This window comes from Panthera onca, chromosome B2 (genome assembly GCF_046562875.1).
Source record: "Panthera onca isolate mPanOnc1 chromosome B2, mPanOnc1 haplotype 2, whole genome shotgun sequence".
Taxonomy (NCBI): domain Eukaryota; kingdom Metazoa; phylum Chordata; class Mammalia; order Carnivora; family Felidae; genus Panthera; species Panthera onca.
In genome coordinates, this window is record NC_138343.1 from 7,776,920 (window position 1) to 7,796,209 (window position 19,290).

Here is a 19,290-nt window from a genome sequence, read left to right on the forward strand (position 1 = left end):
AGCTTGTGGCGGCTGCTGGCATTCCTCAGCATGTGGCCACATCACCTCAATCTCTGCCATCACCTTCATATCACCTCTGCTCTGCAGGGACGATCTCCTTCTGCCTGTCTCCTACAAGGACACTTAGGATTGGGCCACCCGAATAACCCAGGAAAATCTCCCCATGTCAAGGTCCTTAACTTAATTACATCTGCAAAAACCATTTTCCTTACATGGTAACACTTAGAGTTTCCAGATATTAGGATCTGATCTCTTGTGGGGGAGGCGGGGGGGGGGGGGGGGGGGAGGCATTATACAGCCAAGGCCACCGGGCCTCTATGGAATCACATTGAAATGACAGGAAACCAAGGGACAAGCGTATGTAGGGGCTAAACTGTGGGACAGTCACTCTTAGCCCCACGGTACTCATTCTGGATGCCTACATCATCTTTATTTTACTGCACTCCACATTTTTGTTCTAGTCCATTATGTTCACGCATAGTCCTTTCACTTCCGTTGTGGTGGTGAAGGTGGTAGTGGTCGATGCCTTGGGGTCTTCTCAGAGCCACAGGGAGCAGCTACCTTTTATAGGACCTGAGAGACACAGAAAGGTTTCTGCTGCCCTAAATTGTTACACTATAGGACATGTCACAGTGCCTAAAATTCCTCACATCTCTCCCTTGGACTGAAAGCCCACCATTTAAATTCAAATACTATTTTGTAGAGGTTTACACATTCACCTGTCAAGTTACTGAGTTTTCATTAAAACAAACAAACAAAGAAAAACACCCTTTGGTCATTATTTCCAAAATGTATGTTTATCAAAAGCTTAATTCTGTGGCATCTTGTTAATGAAAGTTCTGTGGGTTATAAAAAACGGGGGGGGGGGGGGGCTGGATCATGACTCCATAGAAGGTTAAGTGCAGCGCCTGGGAGGTTCAGTCAGTTAAGTGTCCGACTCTTGATTTCAGCTCAGGTCACGATCTCACAGTCGTGTTGGGCTCTGTGCTGAGCATACAGCCTGCTTCAGATTCTCTCTTGCCCCTCTCCCACTGGTTCTCTCAAAATAAATAAATAGGGGCGCCTGGGTGGCTCCGTCGGTTAAGCATCTGACTTCGGCTCAGGTCGTGATCTCGCGGTCCGTGAGTTCGAGCCCCACGTCGGGCTCTGGGCTGACAGCTCAGAGCCTGGAGCCTGTTTCAGATTCTGTGTCTCCCTCTCTCTCTGACCCTCCCCCGTTCATGCTCTGTCTCTCTGTCTCAAAAATAAATAAACGTTAAAAAAATTTTTTTAATAAATAAACATTAAAAAAAGAAGAAAGTTAAATTCATTAAGCTATTAAAAAAAAAAATTTGGAAGCACCTGGGTGGCTCAGTCAGTTAAGCGTCTGACTTCAGCTCAGGTCACGATCTCACAGTTCGTGAGTTCGAGCCCCGCGTCAGGCTCTGTGCTGACAGCTCGGAGCCTGGTGCCTGCTTCATTTTCTGTGTCTCCCTCTCTCTCTGCCTCTTCCCTGCTTGTGCTCTGTCTCTGCCTTTCTCAAAAACAAATAAAGTGTTAAAGAAAGAAAAAGAAAAAGCTACACGATGGCAGGAGTCACGTCCTGTTTTGCTTAGCTTTGTATCCCCAGCATCTAGCCCAGTCCTGACGAGTGATGGGTACACAGTGATATTTAAATGAGGGACTGCAAGGTGAATGCTCTGTAGAGGGACGGATGGAATAGCATCTGCAGAGACTCAACTGCTCTGGAGGAAAGACAAGGAAAGAGGCCAAGACGGAGGATGCATATGGCAAAGGGAGAGCAGGCGACCGAGAGGGCGGGAACTGTAGACGGTAGCCATCACATCTCCCCCACGTGACAGCTTTGCTCAAGGCCAGGGTTGCCAGTGAGCTGATGCCTAGTTGCAGATGCCTGTGTTGAAGAGGCAGTGCTACGGACTGAATGTTCGTGTCCGCCCCCCCCCCCAAATTCATACATTGACATCCTAATGTCCAGTGTGATGGTATTTGAAGGTAAGGCCCTTGGGAGGTAATTGGGTCTGAACGAGGTCACACGGTCATGAGAATGGGGTCCCCATGACGGCACTGGTGCCATTATAAGGGGAGGAAGAGACCAGATCTCTCTCTGTCTCCTCCGAGGGAGGATTCAGCAAGAAGGCAATCAGCTGCACACCAGGAATAGAGCCCTTACCCGACACTGAGCCTGTCTACACCTTGAGAGTGGGCTTCCTAGCCTCCAGGAGGGAGAGAAATAACGTCTGCTGTTTAAGCCGCCCGGTCTGCACAGTTTTTTTATACCAGCCCAAGCGGACTAAGGTGGCATCATGGCACAGCGTGTGCATGAAGACCTACTTGGGTCCAGCCCCGGCCCTACCATTAACAGCTTCCATTTCTTCACTTGTAAAAAGTGGATAACAATGCCTGCTTTATGGGGTTGTTGACAGGTTTAAAGACCATTTCCCTAAAGACCGGCACATAGGGATCTCTAAAGAGTTCCTTTTACTATGTACTTTTATACCCCAAGAGCTTTGCAAAGTACTTTAGATAAGCATATGACTTGAAAATATTACTTAATTGATGTAATGAATCTCTATAATTAATAGTTTCCTTCCTCGGTCCCTCCCCTCCCTCTTTCCGTTCACCCCTCCTATTTATACTGGGATAAATGTAGTCACATAGTTTAAATACAAAATATACAAGGGACGCCTGAATGGCTCAGTCAGTTAAGCATCCGACTTTGGCTCAGGTCATGATCTTGCGGTTTGTGAGTTCAAGCCCTAGGATCTGTGCTGACAGCTCAGAGCCTGCTTCAGATTCTGTGTTTCCTTCTCTCTCCCTCTGTCCCTCTCTTGCTCGCTCTCTCTCTCTCTCTCTCTCTCCCCCCTCAAAAATAAATAAACATTTTTAAAAATTTTAAGTAATAATAAAATAAAATTCAAAAGATACCAAAGAGAGTATGGGGTGCCTGGGTGGCTCAGTCAGTTGGGCGCCTGACTCTTGATTTCAGCTCAGGTCATGATCTCACAGTTCATGAGATCGAGCCCCGTGTTGGGTTCTGTACTGACAGCTCAGAGCCTGGAGCCTGCTTCTGATTCTGTGTCTCCCTCTCTCTCTGCTCCTTCCCCACTCATGCTCTCTCTGTCTCTCAAAAATAAATAAATGTGATTTTTTTTTTTTTTTTTTTTTTTTTTTTTTTAGAAAGAAAGAAACTCAAAACAAGGGCGTCTGGGTGACTCAGTAGGTTAAGTGTCCGACTCAGTTTCGGCTCAGGTCATGATCTCATGGTTTGTGAGTTCCAGTCCCACATCAGGCTCTATGCTGATATCGCAGAGCCTGCCTGGGATTCTCTCTCTCCCTCTCTCGCTGCCCTTCTTCTGGTCTGTCTCTCAAAATAAATGAACTTAAAAAGGAAGAGAAAAAAACAAAAACTCAAAACAAAATGCCCGACTATTATTGATCACTCCACTCAAGGCTAGTCTATCTCAGCTACTTCGTTACAATCCCTTCCGTGGATTCATCAAATAGTCTGGTTAATAAACTATCACCGACCACATATATTATTCAGCCATCACCAGTTTTCACAGAATCAGAGCACTAAGATACATTTGACATAAAAAGGGTGCTCAGCCCAACTTAATTCTCTTTAGATGGTTGGGAGGCTCTGTAGTTCCCCAAACTTCAGGTATTTTCCTGAATTTTCCTGAATACAATCTCCTGGAGAGAAGGGCAGATAGGATAACAGCAAATGGAGAGTTCTGATTTTGGAAATATGTTGTATGACTTTTTTTTTTTTTTTTTTTGTAGCAACATATTGAGATCCAAGATTATTCCCTAAGAACAGGGGGTAGAAGCTGAGACCACTGGGGATGGCAAAGACGCAGTGGAACCGGCCAGCTCTGAGGACTGAGAAGTGAAGAGGAGAACCAAGGACAAAACAGTAGCAGAGCAGGACCAGGCCCAACCGAGGCCAGAGACAAAACAACCAAGGAACACAAAAGACCAGGACGTGCAAAGAGAAACCATTTGAATCTGTGCATCAAGTCCCTGAACTTGTGTAACTAAGCTGAATCAGTAGGTGCTAATGACTTACAGTGACGCAGAGCCCAGGAGTCAGAAAATAGCACGGGGACCACAAGATGGTCAAGGCTCCCTGACTCAGTTCTGAGCGCCTGGGTGGACTCCCACATTCCAAAGCGATCGACTTCAGCCAGAACTAGCCCAAAAACTACCCCTGGCTTTGGAAGCCTGAGCGCACACAAACCCTGGGGATTCAGAGGTCACACCGCGGAGCAGGTAGGTGGCACTGTGGTGGCCCCTAGGTAGACAGAACGAGGAGCGGAAACACAGGGTATTGACACAAGGGCAGAGGGCCACGCACGGGCCACCTCTGGGTGTTTCTGTTTTGAGACAACTTCTTTCTTCTGCATCTTACTTGCATCCCAATGAAAGGAGATTCAAGGGTCTAGGTGGGGTTTTTTTTATTCTAATAGCCTAGTTCACTCACTAGGGTTCACCTTCCAACCTTAACAGGAGCTGTAAGGATCTAGGTCCGGTCCAAAATGCCCCGCAGGGCCACCAAATGAAAGCCACAAAAAGGGTAGGCAATGGACCTACTAGTGTGCACTACTGAGGGAGATTCAAGTTCTCTTCTTCCTTCCAAGCCAGTCTAGAAAAGCAGGGGCTCAAAAAGCCTCCCAAACCCACAGCATCAGAAGGCCACGTTCAAACAGGATACACCCAGACCCAGGAGAAAGGAAGCAGAGCTTGTGAAGTTAGGCTTCGCTCTGCTACAGGCTTCTAGAAAAGACATCCTATCTGCCCTATGGAAGTGGTAATATCCAGGAAGCTAGTAAGACCCAAGCCTGAGGCGGAGAAGGAAGGCACAGACCAGGTCGCTTGGGCCTACGTTTGGCCTCAGCCCCAACGAAAGGACAAGAAGTCTCCTGAGAGGCTCATCGCACTCCACAGTAGCTGCTCAGCAAAGCAGACAGCCCAGGATAGGGGACAGATCTACAAAGAAAGAGCAAGCCACTGTACAGAATCCCTTTGCATGTGTATCCAGATAGACAAGGAGATGGGGTGGGGTCGGGAGGTGAGAGGGCCAGAGAGAGAGACACAGGGAGACACCTAAGCTCAGGGACGAAGCAAGATGAAGCTAGGGTTTTCGGTTCAGTTATTGTTGTAAGCCACCCAAAGCTCTTCTTTGGACATCTGACTTGAAGAAGAAATGAGATGAACAGAAAGTCCAAAATCCGTTTCTTTTCTTTTGCTACAGAATGGGGATTCTGTGAACACTGTCATGCACCATTGTCGGGATATTCATTAAATAAGGACGCCATCGCATTAAAATCTGACAAATAAAACTCCTGAATGCTGATCAGTTTCGCCACCAAACTGGCTTCTCAACCACTGCTTTTAAAACAATCCCTCAGGAATTTAAAAGCACCATCAGGGCAGACCATCCTCCCTTTAAGCCTGATTAAACGTCTGGGTCTCAAAATATATTCACAGTATTTGCAGGATAAGAGTAAACCATGTCCACATGAAACCAGTGGGATATTCTCCTGTCCTTGTTTACATTGCTGGACTCTAAATTAGATTTGCCTTGTTCTATTTACTAGTTTGGTCATTTGGGCTAGATACTTCTCTGAGCCCCAGTTTCTTCACCTGCCAAATGAGAATGTTAGTAACACCTACCACATGGAATTTGAAAGAAAAATCAAATAAATAAATAACTAAAAATTTTAAAAGAGGATATGTAAGATACTGCTACACAAATGTGCAGGGTTTCTGTAATGGTTACTATTCTGAGAAATAGAACACTAGACTATACATTTTAAGATGCATACCTTACACCCACTAAGATCAATAACTAAGAAACTTAAATTTCTCTTCTTGGCTTTTTCCACCTCTAGAATCAATTACCCATTATTGCAAGAACTACTGGGATTGTTTGGAGACTCTTTTAAGTAGTCACTGTATAATTTAAAATATCAGTATTAAGACTATAGTTAAAAAATTCTGTTTATTTATTTTTGAGAGAGAGAGAGAGAGAGAGAAAGGGAGAGAGAGAGAGAGACAGGGTGTGAGTGGAGGAGGGGCAGAGAGAGAGGGAGACACAGAATTCGAAGCACAAACTGAGACCATGACCTGAGCTGAAGTTGGACACTCCACTGAGCCACCCAGGCACCTCTAACAGTTACAAAATTCTAGATGTCATAGTCTATACTGGTACCTACTTTATGATTTGAAGAAAGAAAACAAAAAATAATTTTAAAAGCAGGAGTGTCACAGAAATCCATTTCCAACATAATTTACCTATGACTATGCCTACGTTCTCTGAATTATTTGTGGACGCCTTCTAATTTAGCAAAATGTTTGCTTTTCAGATTTTCAGGGACTTTCAGGCCTGAAATCACTTGAAATTCCTTCATTCCACTGAAATAAACATGCTGACCCACATGTTCTGGATTTTGCAACAGAGGGTAGTAGCATCAATAGCCTACACATATATGGGGTCACCTATCCTAATTGCATGTTAAAATTCACAATGAAAAATAGACATAGATTTTAGGGGCGCCTGGGCAGCTCAGTTGGTTGAGCACCCAACTCACGATTTCGACTCAGGTCATGGTCCCAGGGTCACAGCACGGAGCCCTGCGTCAGGCTCTGGGCCAAGCATGGAGCCTGCTTAAGATCCTCTCTCTGGGGCGCCTGGGTGGCTCAGCTGGTTAAGCATCTGACCCTTGGTTTGGGCTCAGGTCATGATCTTATGGTTCATCAGTCTGAGCCCTGTGTCAGGCTCTGTGCTGACAGTTCAGGGCCTGCTTGGGACTCTGACTCTCTCTCTCTCTCTCTCTCTCTCTCTGCCCCTCCCCCACTTGCACATATGCTCACTCTCTCTCAAAATAAATAATCTTAAAAAATAAAAGATAAAGACATCTCTCTCTCCCTCTGCCCCTCTCCCCCACTCACACTCTCTAAAATGTTTCAAAAATCGCTTTAAAAAAAAAAGTAGATTTTAAGAGAACTAATAAAAGAATAACGTAGACTATGAAAATATAGTCTTGGGTTGGGTTTTATTTTTTTCCCATCCTAGCTCAGCTGCTGCCAAGTTGTCCCACACTTAACATAGTCTAAATATCTTTCTATATCTTAAGCCAAGGATTTGGTGGCTGTTAACTTGCACTTAACCAAGATTATAAAATACTGTTACTGGAATGCCAAAAAAGTTACATGGTACTTCATAGGAAAGGAATGTCGGGGCTTAGCAACTGCCCACAGAGTCACTCACCAAGGCTGTGCCTGTTTTGCGAGTCGGTGGGACAGGTTAATTTCCAGTAATTCTTACCGAGATAAGCAGAGACTAACCCGAATTCCCATAGGCTTTATTACTGGTGTTTGGGTTTGTGGCTACCTTTTAAATCATAATTGTCATATAAACACAGCACTTGGCTCTGCTTTGTATGTTTATACCAACAGTACGTCTTTAGCCTGGCACACGGACATATGGCTGAGTCTCTTGGTTACTGACACATAAGCCAACCCCATCCAATCTTGTACTAACACTGGGCACCGATGCGCGTTATGAGTCTCTTCCTGGGTTCCGGGGGGTTACCCGACCAGCCCAAGCCTCTCCGAGGAATCTCATGCCCCCTTTTAGCGACTAGTTTTGTCATGGGCTTCTATAGATGCCCTAGGAAGTCTTCTCGACTTCTTTGGAAGTTTTCCTCGTTCTTTTCTTTTTTTTCTTTCTTAATCTTTATTTTTGAGAGAGAAAGAGACAGAGACAGAGTGTGAGTGGGGGAGGGGCAGAGAGAGAGGGAGACACAGAATCCGAAGCAGGCTCCAGGCTCTGAGCTGTCAGTACAGAGCCCGACATGGGGCTCGAACTCACAGACCGTGAGATCATGACCTGAGCTGAAGTCGGACGCTTAACCGACTGAGCCACCCAGGCGCCCCAGGAAGTTTTCCTCCTTCTTAAAAAGATATAAAAGACCAGGAGGCAGAGAAACTGGAACTCTGGTCCTTTGTTGGTTAACTCTCAAAGCTGCAAACTGGCATCCCCACTTTGTAAGACAGTTTGGCGCTTCCTGAAAAAGCTTAATATAAATTTGCCATACGCAACAGCAATTCAACTCCTACATATCTACCCAAGAGGAATGAAAACATATGTCCATGCAAAACCTCGTGTATATAAACGTTCATCGCAGCATTATTTGTGATAGCTAAGAAATGGAAACCACCCACATGTGCATTACCTGGTGAAGAGAAACATAAATGTGGTATATCCATGCAATGGAACATTCCTCAGCAATAAAAAGGAACACGCTCCCAACACATGCAACGATATGGATAAACCTCAAAAACCTTACAGCGAGCGAAAGACGCCAAACAAAAGGACGGCTGATTGCGGGACTCCATTTAAGTGTGAAATGTCCAGAAAAGACCAGTCTAGAGAGACACAAAGTACATTAGTGGTTGCCTAAGACCAGTGGGTGGGAATAGAAGTTGACAGCAAATGGGCACAGGGGATATTTCAGGCATGATAGAAAGTTCTAAAAATGGGGTGTGTGTATGTGTGTGTGTGGACCCAAGGATTCAGCCCTTCCTATCTTAGGATCCCAAGTCAGGGGGACATGATGCTTCCCACTACAACGGTTATCTCAGAACCGAAAGGAAAAAGTCAGCTAATCAGGAACCCTAGCGCTGCTCAGCTGCTTAAATCAGCCAGTCCTGGAATAGCCCTGCTCCAAATTTCTTTTCTGTGAAACCAAAAACTAAAATAAAAATCCTGACTTTTTAAGCCACTTGGGGTTATTTTCTTACTTGAAGCCAACAGCATCCGGATTAATACAGGCTAGAAATATAGTCACCAAACCCTCTTCGGTGCTACAGGGTTCACACTTTCATTTACTTTTGAAGAATGAGTAGAATTTTGAAAATATACATGCTATAGACTGAATGTTTGTATCACCTCCCCCTCACGAAAAAAAATTCCTATATGGAAACCTAATTCCCAATGTAATGATGTTTGGAGGTGGGGGCCTGTGGGTGGTGCTTAGATCATCGGAGTGGCCCTCCCATGAACGGGTTTCCTATAAAAGAGATCCCAAGGGAGATCCCTTGCCCCTTCCTCCATGTGAGGGCACAGCCAAAAAAAAAAAAAAAAAATAGCCATCTCTGAACCAGGAAGCCAGCCGTCACCAGGCACTGAGTTTGCCGGTGTCTTTATCTTGGGCTTCCCAGAGTCCAGGACTGTCAGAAATAAGTTTCTGTTGTTTATAAGCCACCCAGTCTGTGGTGCTTGGCGACAGTCGCCAGACCAGACTAAGACAGCACATTTGTGGGGATGTACATATGTTCGGGCATTTCTAACTAGGTTGTGTATAACTATCTTGCATGGCATGAGGCACATTTAGGATGCCATTTAGGGGTGCCTGGTTGGCTCAGTCCATAGAACTCTAGAGTGTGGCTCTTGATCTCAGGGTTGTGAGTTCCAGCTCCATGTTGGGTGTAGAGACTGCTTAAATAAATACAATAATAATAATAATAATAATAATAATAATAATAATGGCACTTACTAGTTGTGTTATTAAAACCCGATTTCAATCCAAGCTTGAACTAGCACTTGCTATCACTCCCCCCTGCCTCCCACCCACTCTCCACATCAGCAAGGAAATAAATAGCTTAAGCCATTGTAGTGGGATTTGTTTATTATTATTACTATCCCCCTATTATGAGTGGTAAGAGGTTTGCGGTTGAAAGACAGCTATCTCATACATTTGGGTGACTCTGGACGAATCACTTCACTTCTGAGTCTCGACTTTTCCTTCCATAAGATAAACGTAGATATCACCATCCCATTTCTCTCCGGTTGCTCTGAGGCTTGGCAGAGATCACATACGTGAGAGCATTTTATCAATTATAAAGTACTAACAAATTCTAGTTGGAGTAGATGAGGTTTTAAAGGTCTGTAATGGGCCACACAAATAAGGAGAGAGCTGTGACCTCTCACCATTCACCCAAACTGCTCTATCCAGCAAGGCCGCCAATGAGCATCGACATCCCAAACGCCAAGCCCGAAGGCCTATTCTCAACTGTCATCTTGCTCAGTCTGGCAGCACCACTTGACGCAGATGATCTTGCCCTCCTGCTGGAGACACTTTCTTCACTGGCTTTCCACCTCAGCGGCAGCCTAGAATCACTATCCTCCACTTGACCCTTCTCTTCTTCCCCGCTCCTCAATCCGGAGGGCTCCGTATCCAGACCTCTTTTCTTCCTATAGTTACTCCCTTGGTGATCTCATCCAGGATTGCGGCTTCAAATGGCATCTCATGTCTTCCAGCTCACAAATTTGCATCTCTAGGTTCCTTCCCAGAAAACCAGACTCACGTATCAAACTGCCTCGATGCTTCAAACGTGTCTTAATGTGTCCCACTAGGCTCCCGGTCTCCTGGAACCCAAGCCCGCACTTCATCTCGGTTCATGGGCGTTTGGTCCATCCGGGCGCTCAGGTCAAAAATCTCAGAATCCCATTTGACTCCCCTCCTCCTCTCCTACTTCCTACCCAACCGACCAGAAAATCCTCCAGCCAACGTATCTTTAGAATTCAACCTCTTCTCGCCACACCTCCGTGCTACCTGTACCAAGTTGACATCACCTGTTTATACCTGAAATAGGTTCCTAAACAGTCTTCCTGCTTCTTCTACCCTTTGTCCACTTCGGCGTTTCCACTCACCTGAGTCATTCTATGTCACCATCAGTCACATCAGGTCAATCATTGTAAAACCCTTCAGTGGTACCCCATGCCCCTCCCTGAAAAAAGCCAAAGTCTTCATGATGGCCTTTAAGAACCATGTGATCTGCCCACCGTATTCCTATTTCCTCTCTGACCTCATCTCCCACCACCACCCCCTTTGCTCACTCCCCTCCAGCCGTTTATGCCTTCTTTGCTTTCTGTTGATTCAGCAGGCACTAGCCAGGCCTCTGGCGGAATGCTCCCCTACTGACCTCACACGGCTCGTTCCTTCCCTTCCTTCTTATCATCCCTCAAGTGTCACCTTTTCCAGGGGGTCCTCCTTGGCCAACCCCCTGAACCTTCTCTTTCCCACTCCCTCTCTCCTCTTTTCTGGTTTATTTTTCTCAACAGAAGTTGCCACCTTTAACACCTACTTTATCATTACTAGTAAAAGCTCTAAGAGTACACAGTTTTTTTGTTTTTTGTATCCTCAGTGTATAGAACAATGCTTGACATACACAAGGCACTAAATAAGTATTATTTAAAGAATGAATGAGGAAAGAATGAATGGCCAAAGTAGGTTTCACTGGCTCATGGTCAATATATTCTTAAACACCTGTATCCTCAACAATAAAGAACAGAAATACCATCAAAGTTCTTAGAAATGGCTGGCATTTAACAATCAGCAAATGTGAGGCCACAAAGAAGAAACCAAAGTAAACTTGGGAACACCTAGTATACCTACAGAAACTCATAGCAAATAAATAAGTAGAAACGATAACTCAAAATACAACAAAAGGTTCAAGCCATTACCTCCTAGACTTACAAAGTTCAAAGTTAAATACATGCTTTTATATAGAACATGTAAAGGAGGGGCCCCTGGAGGGCTCAGTCAGTCGAGGGTTCGGACTCTTGGTTTCAGCTAAAGTCATGATCTCACAGGTTCAAGCCCTGCATTGGGCTTCATGCTCACAGCGCTGGGCCTTCTTGGGATTCTCTTTGTCTTTCTCCCTGCCCCTCCCCCACTCTCTCAAAATAAATAAACTTAAAAAAAAAAGAAAATGTAAAGGAACTTATCTTGTAAACTCTGTAATTACAATTTATTAGTAGTTGCTATATTAATGCTATCTAATCTGATGCTTAAAATCAACGTTGTCCACAAACAGCAAGTTTTGGATGTATCTCAAAAGACACATTTTTCCATTTTAATATCAATTTATTCCATGTTTGCCTTAGTAGTATCATTTCTAGGCAACCAGAGTTACAAATGAGAGGAAGCAATACCTTAACGGTCCCATCAGAAACATCCTAAGGGTAAATGAATATAATCTTCCTCAAACTAAATAATCACTCAGATGGGGCGCCTGGGTGGCGCAGTCGGTTAAGCGTCCGACTTCAACTCAGGTCACGATCTCGCGGTCCGTGAGTTCGAGCCCCGCGTCAGGCTCTGGGCTGATGGCTCGGAGCCTGGAGCCTGTTTCCGATTCTGTGTCTCCCTCTCTCTCTGCCCCTCCCCCGTTCATGCTCTGTCTCTCTCTGTCCCAAAAATAAATAAAAAAACGTTGAAAAAAAAAATTAAAAAAAAAAAAAAATAATCACTCAGAGAAGGCAATGTGTCTTGCTAAATTACAGATCTCGAAAATGAAAATCCACGACTTTAAACTTTATTACACAATGATACGCTATGCTTCTAAGTGTTGTTTATACTAACAAGAGTTTTTTTTATTTAAGTAAGGACCATTCTATAAGAAGTAATGTGAGAAAATGTGCTAGAGTTCTCGATTTCCCCATCAAGAAACCACTGAACCATCACTTTCTATTATAGCTGAAAAGTGGATGAACAAAAATTTTAAAACTATATCTAGGCCTATTCATCACCGGTAGCATTGAAAATAGAGAATTTGAGTAAATTAATTCTAGACCCGTGTGATTATCTCCATTTACAGAAACTTGTAAGGAAATGGAAGAGCCACATATTTATTCCAAGTTGAAGCCATAACCTTCAGCAATTTGCTTACACACGTAAGACTTACAAATAAGTGTTTGTTGAAGTGGATTCAGCCACATTTAACTGATAAAAGAGGTGAACAGAACATATTTTCATTTTTTTAATATTTATTTATTTTTGAGAGAGAGAGAGAGAGAGAGAGAGAGAGCGCGCAAGAGAGAGCACGAGCAGGGGAGGGGCAGAGAGAGGGGGAGACACAGAATCCGCAGCAGGTTCCAGGCTCCCAGTTGTCAGCACAGAGCCTGACGCGGGGCTCGACCTCACAAACCGCGAGATCATGACCCGAGATGAAGTCGGACGCTCAACCGACGGAGCCACCCAGGAGCCCCGGTAGAACATATTTTTAGAGAAAAACACTTGAGTGTGTAAAATCTTCTATCCCACTTGACTGATTATTTCAGTAAGTAGTTTTGGTTACTGTGGCTTGAAACTTGTAAGGCAATCAACAGAGAACATTGGAAGTATCAAGGTACCACTAATTCATTGTGAAAGGTAATAATAGTACCTCTTATTATATATTTACAGGTCTTTATCCCTCTTTCAGTTTTTTTCTTACATATACGCTTTTAAAAAACATCTTCCCCACAATAACTCTATGGGATAAGTATTATGATCCCCACTTACCAGTGAGGAAACTGACACCCAAGGAAATCAATATCCTGGCCAATGTATCACAGTGAGTAGCTACCTGGGCTGGGATTCAAACTCAGATCTGTTTCGTTCCAAGCCCATGTCTGAGCCCCTTTCAGGGTGGTCATTAGAACAAATTCAAACATACTCAGTTTAGACCTTTGTAATACTTTTGTAAACTACCTTCCGGGAAACAACACTGCACTCCTTATTCCCCCGAAAATATGCCGGCAGGTAACTTTTGTTTAAAAATGTTTGAGGACATCGGACATTTTCATCTAGCAAACTTTGCTGAAAGTATATTTTACTACAAATGTAAAGCGCATTTCCTGAACTAATACTCCCTGAACTAAGCATTCATATGAAATAATTATTAATATATATGAAGTTTTCCATGTCAGTAAGTCTATTGTTCAACAATTTAAAAACAAACCTCACGAGAGATGATGCACCTTAATTACAAGAGCAACCAACAAATCACAAAATCATAAAGCCAAAAGATTTCTTAAAGTTTCTTTAACCTAACCGTCATTTTTATTGGACAATAAACTAGAGCTTGCCCAAGTTTACATAACTAGAAAGAAGCAAATCACAATATTTTTTTTGACTTACAGCAGGATGAAAAGATGTCCAATTCCCAATTAGCATCTCTGACCAGACCTTAACATTTCCCAATACAGTAATATATCAATGATATTCTCTATCTGTAGGCTTTTAAACCACCTTGAACTCGAATCATTTTTGAGTATCAAATCCGACAACTTTTAAATCATTTCAAATCAACCTATTTTAAACAAAGAAAACTCTCGCTTTCCATGGCAAGCAACTGCTAAACAAGGAAATTAAATACTGTATCAAACTACTTTTTCTATTACCAACAGTATTCATGTGAACTTTTAACTGCTTCCTAACAGAGATTAACAAAAATGAATTGTAAGGACTTAAAAAGGACTATAAGACTCTTAATGAACACTGTAAAAACTTGACGTATACTATAAAGATTAAACAACTTTACCAGCCTCTGTTGTTATTACACAGTCAAGTTTCATTCTGATAGAACTTGTACTTAACAGTGACTCCCTGTCATAATGCATCTATTTCTGGTCACTTTTGGATTTTGTTTACCAAAATGAAATATCGAAGTAAAAGAGAAATATTGCAAACCACAAAAGTTCTGCAAATATATAAATACCCACTGCCATATTTAAAAACAAAATGAATCACAAATAAAATAGGACACGTGCTTATTGGACCCAGCATTGTTATATAACTTTCCTTAGTGACTTTATAACCCGCATCCATTATGTATGCTAACGTTGGAGAACACACTGTAAAATTAGTAAAGTTCCGTCAGAAGTACCCAAATCATCATTCCAAATGAAAATGAACCTACAAAAACCAGTTCAAAACGAGGAAATCCAAAGTCATAAATCACTTTGATCAGGCAACAGCTAGACAATTCTCTAATGGCACCAGCCCAAAAACAAATGCGTGTAGAGTATTTTAAAAAAGCAACGTACCTGCTTTGAGGCAGAGAATTCCCAGTGATCAAATTGTAGTAATCCACATAGGGAAGGCATCGTCAAAAAGCCTATCATCCTAAAGTTCAAGTAACTCCAAATGAAGAAGTTTGAAAACTTTCCATCCAGGAATAACTTGATGCTGTATTGGTACTTCCATAATGTTCACTGATAGAAAGATCCAGTAAGAACAATGCAGTATGGATGTCAATGCCCTGAATGATGCTTTCTAGGTGCTGATGACAATAACTGCGCCTATACAATTGAAATTAACTAATGTTAGTTTCCGAGTCATTCTAGGTACTCAGTTTCTTTAAAACAAAACAAACAAAAAAAAAAACACCGTAACCGCACCCGTAATAGATTTCACATACCAAGTGTTGGCACTGAAATCATTTCTAGCTACAAGTTTTAAATAATGGATATTCTATACAATACTATGCAAAATCATAACTTTGAGAAGTTACAATAGACTGTGTTTGGGTGTTTCCTCCAGCTATTAGCAGCCTACTCAGTTTGATGTTTCATTTGTCACGTCAACCCGAAAAGAAAAGGCGGGTGAGTTAAGTCCCAGGGTGTGAGGAAAACCTCCAACTCAGGGGTGGGGACAGGAGAGGAAAGTGGAGAAGGTGATAAGTTACCTTGGTATTTGGAAGGATCCCATAACACATACCTGAAGATAATGACCTAAATTTGCATTGTTGAATTCCAGAAGCCTGCTCCACCCGTTCCTAATATCTGAGCGCATCCTAACAGCTAGCAGACACATCTGCCCACTTGGAACAAACTCCCAACGTTGTCCCTAAATGTCTACTCACCAAGGGACGGGACAGATAAACAACTTTTGTGGGGAAGTGGGATCGCGCTGAAGGAAATCTCAGAGTAATTAGAGGTGTTTACTAGCTGTAGAGTGGTCACCTCCCTCGAGCACGAACCAACCTAGAAAGGCTGCAAAGTGCAGCTACTTGGGAGAGAAGTCAGGGAGCCTCCCTTTGCTTATAAATAATACAGAGGGAATCGGGCTGTGCGTCCACCCCGCAGAAGCAGCCACAGCCATCCTTGTTTTGGGCGGGCGTGGCAGACAGAAACAAAAGGTTAAAACACAAAAGGCTGGGCGGACTGCTGGGTCTGAGGAGCTTTGGGGGAGGGGGGGGGGGCTCCTGTTCCCCTTTCTATTCAAACACAATGAAATGGGGGCGGGGGGGGGGAGGTAAATTGGAGAGATGATAGTGGCTGGATCTCAGGGACCGCATAGGTTATTCCGGGTGGGTCGTGGAACTGGAAAGGGCAGTCAGGATGGCCGACTCTTAACTAGTGGTCCAGGCCCCATCCCTCCATCCCTGTATCTCTGACACTGGTAACCTGTGGCTTCCTCCACCCTACCCCAGCCCCGAAGAAAACTTTCTGAACTCTTACCTGTTTGCTCTAGACCCCCTTGGCCACCAACTCAAGAGTCCACTCCCCTGCAACCCACACCTCTTCTGCATTCTATTGTTGCAGCTTTCCTATTGTGCGTTGGAACTGCACAGCGCTCCGCAGACAATTAACTTATAAGCACACACCCCCCCCCCCCCCACCTCCTTGTCTCTTTCTTTTCCAAGACCCAAGTCAGGGCGGCGTTGGGCGGTGGGGAGGAGGGAGACTGGACGTGTCCCCATGCATTTCAGCAAGTTTACTCCGTTTGTGCGCAACTGGGAGAAAGCGAGGCAATGCCCCCCTTAGACACCCTTGCTCCCGTCTCCACCCACCCCCTCAGCTTCTCCTGTTAATGAGAAGTGCCTGTCTGGCTGCTGCCTATTAAAAATCAACAAATAAAACAATTCTGTGCAAGTTCGCTAAAGAACAAAAGAGAAGGGAACAGAGAAAGGAGGCACAACTTACCAGCCAAACTTCGCCACCGGACTACGCCTCCGTCCTCGGAAGGGCGGGGAGCCGGGCGAGTTTGGGGGGGGGGGGGGGGGTGGTAAACAAGACAACAATTTCCACTCACCTTCGTCCCCACCTCGTCGCACTGCTAAGGGACATTTCCCTTGCTGCAGTCCGCGAGGCGCTCGGACACTTTTGTGTGTGGCCCGACAGCGGAGAAAGTCGCGGCGGCAAAGTTGCGAGAGGGAGAGATACCCGGGCGTCCGGGGGAGAGGGGAGGAGAGAGTTCATCAGAGTTCCCCCTTTTGTTCCAAGTCCCGGAGCAGACAAAGAGGCGGCGAGCGGCGGCAGGTTTCTCCCTCTCACCCCTTCTTCCTCTCTCCCTCCCCTCCCCTCCCCGCCCCCTCCCTCTCCCCGCATCTCCCGCCCGGCTCGGGAACCTCCAAGGCGGCCGGGGCGGCTGCGTCCCCAGCTCCACGCAACTCTGTCCCGACCCTCTCCTCCCGCGACCTCGCTGGAAACTTTCCCCCCGGGAGACGCCGGGCCCGGGCCCCTCCCGCCCACCACCCTTTTATCCCCCGCCTTCCCAGCGCGCACGAGTCTACGGGGGGGAAAATCTCCAAAATCATTGTTTCCGGGGGACGCACCTCTTTGTTCGCACTTTCCCTGCCAATCAGTGTGAACAATCCACTTGGCATCGAGTTTCTGTCAGTTTCCCGGCGTCCCGGGAGACGAGATGCAAAGGGTAGGGGGTCAACCCCGTGAGATAAAGGCATTTACGCAATCGGAGGTGGGGCGCACCCCAGGCTTCTCCATCCCGGTTCCTCTACTCGGATTCACGGTCCTGCACCCCACACTCCCCGACAATTCAAAGGGGGGCCCCAAGCGTTTGTTGTTTGTTTTTTTTTAACCTCGCCTACCCCACCCGCCCACCCCAGCGCTGTCCCTTAGGAGAGCCCTCTAATCCGCAGGACAAAGCCAGCTCGGGGTGCCCCCGGAGCCTCCACCCTTCGGGGTTACCTGTTGCTGCAGGCGCTGCACAACTCGGTCCAGGGACCCGGAGGGCGGGTTCCCACCTGGAGCATCGCGCCCACTTCCCAGACCCCGAACTTCCCCAACCTCAAAGCGCGACGGCGGGACTCTCGGGACGGCCGTGCTCCCCTAGACCCTGGAGCCCCGCGCTCCCCACCGGCTCCCTTCCCTCCTGCACAAGCTTCCTCGTCCCGAAGGTCAGGCTCGGGGCCCTCGCCGCCTCCCCATCCTCTAGACCCCCTGGCGCGGCTCGTACCGTCCGAGCATCCCCTCTCTGCGTCCCCTCACCCGTTGCCTTGCCCCCGGCAATTCAGGTGTCTCGGGCCCGGCGCAATTGCAGACCCGTCCCCAGGCCCTTTACCAGTCGTCCCCCGGTCTCCAGAACCGGGGACCCCCTCCTCACCTCGCCCCATCCCTAGACCCTCAATCCCCACCACGGGCCGCCGCACTGGCTCTCTGGGGGACTCTGAGCAGCGCTAATTTTTCTTCTAGGTTTCACTAGAATTGAAGAGGAGGAAAGCCGAGAGGTGGGGGAAATGGGAGAGGATGGGGGGCCGCGTGGGGAAGCAGTTTCTGGGGCGAAGGAACAAGCCCCAAACATTCCAAAGCCGACACCCGCTCGTCTGGAGGCATCCGGCCCGTCGCGCACCTTTCCTCCCCCACCCCAGACGTGGGGTCCGGGCGGGTAGGTGAAGTTTGGGGGGATGGAAGGAGGTTTGGGGACTTGGGCGCAGGGTCGCCGTGGGGCTGGGGGCGAGGGGCCGCCCGAAGGAGGGCGCCGGGAGCCAAGAGCCCCTGCTGGGGCCGGAATGCCGCGGCTGGCGGTCCCGGTGCCCGCCCGGCGACTCCTCGCCAGGTCTTTCCCCCCGAGCAGAACAAAGCCGCCGCGAGGAGCGCCTGTCCTCGCCTCCCCGCGTCCGCACCCCGCCCCGGGCTGCGCCTGCACGCGGCTCTCGGAAACTTTGCAACAACTTCCCCCAGAGTTAGCGCGCGCGGCGCGGGGGTCGGAGGCAGAAACGGGGACGGTCGCACCCGGGGGGGGGGGGGGGGGGGTGGCGGGAGATGCCCTCCCCCTCGTCCCCTCCGGGACGGCGAGCGCGGCCGCGAGGTCGCAGCCCCGCGCGCTCGGCTGCCCACGGGGCCCGGGCGGCAGGAGCACGCGTCGTGCCCGGCTGCCTGGGGAGAACGAAACGAGTGTGTGCGGCCGGGGTGCGGGCAGCGCGGGGCCGCGGGGTCCCCAGCCAGGAGGCGGCACGCGGAGAAGCGGGCGCGGGGAAGGGGAAGGCGCCGGGCGGCGGCATCAGGCCGGGGGGGGGGGGGGGGGGGCGGGAGCGAGCGCCAGGGTGACTTCCCGCGCGCCCCGTCCCGCCCGGGGAGTCCAGCGGGCAGCCGCGAGGCCTCCCCACCTGCGGGCAGCGCGGGCACCTGTGCGCCCCGCTCACGCAGCCCCGCGCCCCGGGGGCCGCCGCTCGCCTGCTCCCAGCCCAGAAGCCTCGTCTTCGGTCGGGAATCCC

General features: G+C 47.2%; 1 protein-coding gene across 1 annotated transcript in view; it reads right to left on the reverse strand.

Annotated features, from left to right (window-relative positions):
• LOC132666666 (uncharacterized) overlaps positions 1 to 17,104 on the reverse strand; it is a 612,017-nt gene extending 594,913 nt beyond the window's left edge. Inside the window, exons 1-2 of the mRNA XM_078446589.2 lie at positions 16,869 to 17,104; positions 14,879 to 15,133 (exon numbers count right to left, since the gene is read on the reverse strand). The gene's annotated coding sequence lies outside the window, so the exon portion shown is untranslated. The remainder of the gene's footprint in view (positions 1 to 14,878; positions 15,134 to 16,868) is intronic.
• Positions 17,105 to 19,290: the final 2,186 nt, after the last annotated feature.